The sequence below is a fragment of the Gopherus flavomarginatus genome, chromosome 6 (assembly GCF_025201925.1).
Source record: "Gopherus flavomarginatus isolate rGopFla2 chromosome 6, rGopFla2.mat.asm, whole genome shotgun sequence".
Lineage (NCBI taxonomy): Eukaryota > Metazoa > Chordata > Testudines > Testudinidae > Gopherus > Gopherus flavomarginatus.
The window spans coordinates 75,332,328-75,339,101 of NC_066622.1; the positions used below are offsets into that span (position 1 = coordinate 75,332,328).

The window sequence follows — 6,774 nt, forward strand, 5'->3', positions numbered from 1 at the left end:
CATTTATTTGGGAGGAAAGGTTAGTGTCGGTCAAAGAACCAAGTCACTCTAATCCGCCTTTTCATTGTCTTCTATGTGCATGACAGACAGAGCTAAGGGAGGATTGCTCCCCAAATCAACCCCCTGAATTTAGATTAGAGGTTAAAAACTGATTGGATTTCTTTTCTTTCTCTTGCCCCTGGATACTGCCTCAAATATAAAGATGATAAAATGTGTAAGACAAATCAGAAGTTATGGCAGGGAAAGTCACTTTTTTTAGAGAGCTTGGTCTATTTTATAGGACAGACTTGGAATGTGTGTCTCAGCTTTGTTTTTCTCTCCTGTTGACAATGAATAACAATACTTATCACTTCTATGTCTGTTTTCTTCCATAGATTTTTTTTGGGAAGCGCTCTTATTAGATTGTAGGGGCTTTGAGGTGTGGGGCCATCATTTTTGGGTACAGTGTCTAGCACAATAGGACCCTAATCCGTGACTGGAGTGTTGAGATGCCCCTTCAGTAGAAATATTAAATAATAGGAATCCCCACTTTACGGAGGAGAAACTAAGATATGCTCCAGAGAGAAGAAATTGCTATGCCACTGTACCAAGTCAGTTCCTTCCTTCACGCTGAGCAGTGTGCTTCGAGCCCCGGTGGCTATTTACTGGGTGGAGAGTGCACTGGACTGGGAGACAGGAGACTTGAGTTCTGTTCGCAGCTCTGTCACTGATTCACTGTATGACTTTGGGCTAGTCATGTCATCTCCCTGTGCCTCTATTTCCCCAATCAGAAAATGGGTGGAGAGATTGATATGTATTATCTTCCCTTGGAATCTATGGAGGAAAAGTTCTATGGAAGAGTCAAGGATTATAACTTTCTTGTGCTGCTCTCCGTCCCCTTGCCATGCAAGACTCAGATGGCTGTATGTGAAGGACCTGAGATGCTGAGTGCTGTCTATTCCCTTAGGGCCAAGCCCTGAGTTTCTTAAATAGTAGTTAGTCTTTACTCAGTGCCAACTCTCAGTGGGAGCTGAAGCTCCTTGCATGAGATCAGGCCTGACACGATTTCTCCTATTCACCCTGACTCATTTGCAGGGTTCACCCCTTCTGCAAACCAGGACATAACCATTAGGTTCAAAGCCTGCTGCTTCTGAATGATACTGTGATGATCTTTAAACTTATCGTCAGACACAGGCTGATAGGATATAAAATTGCAGATGCTGGAATTTCTAATCTTACTTTGCATAAATAAGAGCAAAGTGCACATTATCTAATGACTTTTATTTGTTAAGCATTTGGTTGGAAGGAATATTTCCCCTCACCCTGGGTTATATGTATATAAATGAAAATATTGTTAGTGATTTCACAAAATGGTATTTCAGAATAATGGAAACTTAATCCTCTTTTCATTAGCAAACCACTTCAGGACATACACTGTGGCAAATTACACTGCATTTTAAGTCTCTCTCAAGTGCTGTGCACTAGAAAAAACATTCAACTATTTTTGCATTGATAGAAGTAATTGTGCAGCTAATTTGGATAAGCAGCATGCATTAGGCTCTGCAAAGGAATCTCTTCTTTATGCTGACTATCCACTCCACAGTTCCAAATGGAATTGTTTGTGGTTTATCTTTTGTTGTTGTTGTTGAAGAGAAGTCTACTGGTCTGTAGTATTGTTATAGTTGGGCTGTCGGGTGTTTGTTTCAGAGAAGGAGCGTTGTCCACTGGGAGTCAGAAAATATAGTCTTATGTCTGCACCTGACTCACTTGTGTGTCTTGGGCTTGTCCCAAAGGCCAAAATTTCCATAAGTGTCCTCTCTGGGTATTCACTTTGGGCATCCAATATGAGACACCTGTGGATTGATTTTCAGAGGTGCTGAGCAGGTGCAGCTCCCACTGAGTTCTGGGTGCTCAGCACCTCTGAAAATCAGGTCATGGGAGTACCAAAATTAGGGGCCTTTATTGGAAATTATACCCTTAAGCTATGTGCATGTCAGTTGTCCCATGTATAAAGGGGAACAAAACATACCAGAACTCTGGAGCTCAGATCTGCATGCGAAAACTGTAGATTTGTGATCTCCAGTAATGACGTGTAGATACCCCACCCTGCTGAATGTTTCTAAAGCACTGTGAGGTCCATGGATACAAGACATTCTGTAAAAACCAAAGTATTATTGTTTCTAAATATTTTGGCTTGACATGCTGTATAAACCTTACTGCTGCATGCCAAACCACCAGACAACTTGACAACTTGCTCAGTGAGATTTATGTCCAGACGTCTACTGTAGAGAGAAAAGGACCGATGCAAGGAAAAAAGTGAATGTGTTCTCTGCTCCCTGCAAGAACCTCAACCAACCCTGTCCCTGTGCAGCTGATTGCTCTTTTTTGCCTTTAGATAGCTACAGAGCCCTCTCAAGACTACCCAAGTCTGACATATCCCTTGTTGCCAGTACTGCCTGTGTTATCTGTGTGAAAGAGTCTAGAGGCCCCAGCTGAGACCAGACCCATTGTGGTAGGTGAGAGAGGATCACTGCCCCAAAGAAATTAAAATCTAACAAGACAAAAGGCTGGAGGGAAACTGAGGCATGGAGAGGGGAAATGAGTTACTTATAATCACACAGCAGTTCAGTGGCAGAGGCAAAAATAGTCTCCTGACTCATATTCCAATGCTTTATCTATTACCCCACTCTGCCTCCCTGGCTGCAAGGAATTCTTCTTTCCCATCTGCCCTCTGTTCTGACTAGTTCCTTGTTCTCTTTAAGGATCCACAGGCATGCAGCCATTTCAGCTTCCCAGTCTGTGGCTAAACAGCAAGAATTCCTGCCAATGTCCCCAATTAGGCCATGTCTATGCTACAGTGACTATAGCAGCATAGCTAAGCTGCTGTGGCATAACCTTGTTGTGTAGACACAGCTCCAGTCTCTATTAGCAACAGTTTTCTAAAGGCTGAAGAGTCATTGGCTTAAAGCAGTAAAGGTGAGTGACTTTTTCAGTCAAATGTCATAGATGTAGTGGACAGCAGAACCTCCCACATGATGCTTGTGGCCTATAAAGAGGAATGTTTCTTGGTCTATTGGTCAGAGCACAGGACTGTGAAAGAGACACCCTTGAGTTCTAATTCTGGTTTTGCTACTGGCAACTGTGCTGCCTGACTCTTTTCAGGGCTGTAAAATGCCATTAAGTCTTGCCAACTTCATAAGGGTGTTAGGAGACTTGATTGTTTGTAAGGCACTTTGATTATTAAGATTGTCTTTTTGTCCTGTGTTTGTAGAACAGGTCCATGACTAGGGCTGCTAGGTGCTACTGTAATATAAACAATACATGCTAATAGTGCTTTATTTTATTTCCTCCACCGTGTTACAGGCTGAAGGAGGAGGGGCCTGGCACATTTTTATGAAGAATTGGTTCATGAGGGAATGTGGTGCAGAGATAAGATTACTCTTCTTCAAGGTGTAATGGCTTATCCCACAAATATACTCTATGGGCTAAACTCAGCCCTCTTGGGGAGGTGCTAAGTGGTACCTAGCCATTGTACCAGCCCTCTGCATAAGGTGAATTTCACCCTCTGTGACTAAATGTCAAGCTATAGAAACATGACGGGGATTAGGCCAGTAATGGTGTCTGCCTAGTTCCAGCTGGTCCTTCTCTTAGACCAGGCCTGGCATGCTGGCAGTTATTTTACAAAGTCTCCAAGTAGAAAGCAAGTGATTAGATATTTGACTATTCACCTTCCTCACACAGATAGCCCCATTGACTTGTATGAGTGATGACACTTAGGGCTTGTCTTCACTGCAGTGTTAGCTTAGGTTAAGACTTGTTTTGTTTCTAGTAAAAGCAGTTGTGCTTTAAGAAGCACTTGCCGGTTTAATTGATCAGCATCTCTGACAGCCAGGCCACTTTTATCTGGGGGCTTAAATATGGATACTGAGGCCTAACTCACTTCACCCATGTGTGAAAGTGTTGGCTTGACTTCTTACGATTCTGCAGCCTCAGTATTACTCCGTTTTTTCTCCGTCAATGCCGTGTGTGTGTGCGTGTGTGTGTGTGTGAGAATATCTTCAGAGCACTGTAGGAAGGAAAGAAAACAGCAAAACAATTCAGGAGAGCAGACCGGCACCATCTGTCCATTAAGATTTTATATGCTGTCCATCACCATAGTGTCTGGGTGACTTCCATGTAATATCAAATATCAATAGCAAAGTTCCTAATGGACTTCATGGCCAGAACAATGCCCATGTACTGTCCCCACTGAAATCAGTGGTAAAATTCCCATTGATTTCAACGGAATCAAGATTTCACTGCAAGACTCCAGGATGTGAATTTATTTACTGCCGTTTGTACTTAAGCTGAATGATGAAAACAAAGTGAAAACCCAGGAGTTTTGTTGCAACATTTCCATGCATGAAATGAACATTATGATAAATCATTCATGTCTGTACTTCCTGCTGTAGAGGGTTAGAATACTGATTTTTTTTCCTATTAATTGCATATCCTGCCCCACTAAAGACAGTTGTAACCACTGAAGTTTTGCCATTGACTGAGTGAAATCCTGGCCCTATCAAGCTCCATATATGTGCAACATGAGGTTTCTTATTCAACTCTACTTAACGTAAGATCTATACCAAGGGAAAAAAATATTGCTGAAACACTGCATGTGAGAGAAAGGGGGAGAAAGAGAGAAATATCTGAGATCAAGTGATCAGAATGACAAGTTCTCATGTGTACTCAAGAGTATGCAACAGATCTGGATCTAATTTAGCAGTATGACTGTCTACATACTAGTACTCTCTAAATGCTAAAGGGAAACAAAATAATGGTCCTAAATAAGCCAAGTGTCTTTCTGTAGAAATAGTGAATGGTAGTGTAGTATGTTCCCTGAATTCCTGGCTATTGTTCTGTACTTTCCTTTCTCTACAGCACTAGTAGTTGAGATGTTACCACTCCATACTTCTGATCCGGGCAGACAAGCACTTACCCTCTTTGATCAATGTCACTACATCTCATTTTGCTAATCAGAGGGCGGTTACCTGGCAGAGAGCTGTCATTTCAGAATTCAGCATACAGACTCTGTGAACTTCACTGTCTACTTTTGGCTGAGAACGTAAGCAGCACTTCGCTTTCTAGGTTCAAAGATTGTACTTGGCAAAAAGCGCTAACAGTACATAAATTACAAGAAAAAAAAACATTTGGATTAGGTTACTTCCCTAAATGTATTGGGGGCTGAAAAATGCTGTTCCTGGTTATATCATCCTCATGACACTTTGCTTGAGCAACATCCTCAGAGCTTTATACCATCCTGTGTGAGTCTGGCACTTACCGAGCCCTATAGCAGTTAGGCAAGGAACTGAGAGATGTGTTTGGGATTCTTCTTTTTTTTTTTTTTAACATCTGATTAAAATGTATTTGAGATTTAGAATTTATTAAAAATCTATCCTGGGAGAGGGGAAACCTTAACTTTTTTACCCCTCTGAATCCCCTATAAAAACTGGTTTCCTCTGCTTCAGCTGGGAGCCCACAAAGAATGCAGACAAGGGCTGTAAATACATAACTAATAATCCTAAAATACCCCCATTATATTAAATGAGAGAACTCCTGAGAATATGATCCATATTTATTATCCCCTCCAACCTTCACCAGAAATGGTCATTTCATTCAGCCTCTTTGTATCACCCAGATGTCCTTATGTTTAAAGGATTTGGAGGCTGTAAAATAGTTCATTTAATGCAGTTGTCTTTAAACAATTTCAAGCCAGACAGAGTTGTAGCCGCTGCGTAATTATTTCCCAAGCCCTCCTGCTGTGTACATTCCGAACTAACCAGCTATTTCAATGAATCTCTAAACATCTGATGCCTTTTAAAAAAATTCATTTTGTCCTCATTCTTTGTTGGTTAATTTAAAACAGGTTAAGTTGGGGGCTCCATTGAATATCTTGAGAGTGCCCAAGAAATTTAAAACCACATTCTCATTTTATAGAATCTGTAACTGAATTGGAAAAGTCATATTTAAGCTGGTGGAGCCGGGATCATCAGAGAATGAACAAAATTTTCGAGTGGGGGGATTTCTGATTTTAGGGGGAGGTGTCAAAAAAATAAACCTGTAAAACTCAAGCTGGATTTTCTCTGCTATCTTTTGAATTTAATGTCAACCCATATTTAAAGGGGATTTGCTTCATAAACACATTTATTTTAGCTAATTTTCCTTTTATAAGTCTCTTCATACTGGGATTTATAAGAGAAACTGGCCCTATATTCTTCCAAAAATTGATTCTAAACTGCTTCATGCCTTTGCTTTGTAACAATTTTATGAATCCGTCAGTTACCTTGGAAGATTTGCCAGCTCTCAGTTTGTGCCATGACTTGCTGAGCTAGTTTTAAAAGGAGGAGTGGTAGCATAGGAAACATAATTCAAAGTGGATATTGGTTAGGCTTACCTGTAAGTTTAGGCAGGCGCTGTAGGTAGCTTGGCTCTATGAAGTGTGGCAGGACGACACAGAAAATCTTACCAACTTTGAAACTAGAATCTATTTTTAGGATAGGATTTGCTGACTCTGACCTTGTGTGCTACCCAGTCCCAGGGGAGAATCTTTGTATCTGCTTGTAAAACTATTCCCTGATGTGACCCGAAACCTTAAACCTGCCATTTAGTCATAGTCTGTGATCAGTCACAGCATGAGTAAGATTATGTGATCCTGCACGTTGGCTGTAATAATAAACAAGAAGGCTTCTTTTACCTTCCCATTCCCCTCTTGATCCTGATGCTGTTTATTTATGGCTTTGTTAGAAGCAGTTAACAGGT

At 41.1% G+C, this 6,774-nt stretch overlaps 1 protein-coding gene across 1 annotated transcript in view; it reads right to left on the reverse strand.

Annotated features, from left to right (window-relative positions):
* Positions 1-6,505, reverse strand: part of LOC127054263 (dual specificity phosphatase 29-like) — a 32,657-nt gene extending 26,152 nt beyond the window's left edge. Inside the window, exon 1 of the mRNA XM_050960341.1 lies at positions 6,410-6,505. The gene's annotated coding sequence lies outside the window, so the exon portion shown is untranslated. The remainder of the gene's footprint in view (positions 1-6,409) is intronic.
* Between the last annotated feature and the right edge of the window lie 269 nt (positions 6,506-6,774).